Genomic DNA, 1,613 nt, shown 5'->3' with positions numbered 1-1,613 from the left:
CAGGTGTTTTGTATGATTCCTATATACCATGCATTTGTATGATTCTATGTATCATACATTTGTATATACAATGTCATCTGTCTTATTGCCATGCTACAACCACGAAAAGAAAGAGGTAGGCTGTACATTTATGTGTGTATGTGTGTGTGTGTGTGGTTTGCAGGTGTTTGTATGATTCCTATATACCATGCATTTGTATGATTCTATGCATCATACATTTGTATATACAATGTCATCTGTCTTATTGCCATGCTACAACAACGAAAAGAAAGAGGTAGGCTGTACATTTATGTGCGTATGTGTGTATGTGTGGTTTGCAGGTGTTTTTATGATTCCTATATACCATGCATTTGTATTTACAATATCATGTGTCTTATCGTCATGCTACAACCACGACAGAAAAGAGACACGGTGCGCATACACGTGATTGTATGCGGTTGTGTTTTTGCTGGGTTACTTCCATATCATGCGCAAATGAACGTGCAATATCATATGGCCTTATCTATCTACCAATACGAGAGGAATTAGAGGCGCTGTACGCACCATTTGTTGGTCTGAATCAGGGGCCCAAAATCATAGTTTATTTTCCCCGAAATCATAATTTATTACCCCCAAAACCTGGGGTTTTTGGTCTGCCATTAAAAACTGCTAAGTTTTCATTGTCCATGAATGTGCAGGTAATCGTCGCTATCAAAGGCACCAACAGTGTAGAGGATTTGCTGACTGACTTACTGTGCGAACCGGCGCAATTAGACTCCATTCCGGTAGGTCTCGGAGAACAACTCTCTGCATGTACACGTCATCTGGCGTACTTATACGTGTGTCTGTATGAATTTTGTATTGATTCTTGTGTATACAGTCCAAGGCATGCGTACGACCAGATATATATATATATATATATATATTGTGTGTGCCTGTGTGTTTGTGTGCCTGTGTGTGTGTGTGTGTGTGTATTATGGCAGCTGAGGGGTTTTTTGTTATAAGGTGCCCAGAAGAGGTACGACTACCTCAAGTAGCCACGAGGCAACACAATTACATATGAATTTGATTGTCGGGTGCACAGAACCAGATATACATTGACAAGACCTGACCTACAGCCTATGCAATGGACCAGACATGCATGATCTATAGCTTATGTACTGGATCTGATACACATGACTAGATATGATCTATACCCTTTTCAATGAATCAGGTTTACATGACTAGATATGATCTATGTTCTTTACAATGAATCATCTATGTTCTGTACAATGAATCAGATATACATGACTTGATCAGAGCTATGGTCTATTTATATTTTACGCAATGGACCAGATATACATGACTAGATCAGAGCTGTAGCCAATGGACCAGATATATATGACCAGATATATATGACCAGATCAGAGCTATAGCCTAGCCTATGCAGCAGTTATACATGACCAGACCTGACCTGTAGCTTCTCCACGCAGGTTGATGGCAAAGTGCACATGGGAATCGGCCATAGTGGAGAGTTTGTGGTGCAGACTGTCCTGCCCTACCTCAACGACTTGTTTGTGCCGTTGGGATATTCAGTGACATTCACAGGTCACTCGCTAGGTATGGCGTATTCACAGTATACGTAAAAGTGCAAC

At 40.6% G+C, this 1,613-nt stretch overlaps 1 pseudogene across 1 annotated transcript; it reads left to right on the top strand.

Annotated features, from left to right (window-relative positions):
• Window positions 1–381: 381 nt before the first annotated feature.
• SARC_15708 (hypothetical protein) lies at window positions 382–1,578 on the top strand (annotated as a pseudogene; the record flags this gene model as incomplete). The annotated part of the gene is made up of 3 exons: window positions 382–429; window positions 678–764; window positions 1,452–1,578.
• Between the last annotated feature and the right edge of the window lie 35 nt (window positions 1,579–1,613).

Source organism: Sphaeroforma arctica (assembly GCF_001186125.1).
Source record: "Sphaeroforma arctica JP610 unplaced genomic scaffold supercont1.6592, whole genome shotgun sequence".
NCBI classification, from domain to species: Eukaryota; class Ichthyosporea; order Ichthyophonida; genus Sphaeroforma; species Sphaeroforma arctica.
The sequence above is the reverse complement of the archived record's forward strand: the minus strand, read 5'-3'. Positions and strand labels throughout refer to the sequence as shown.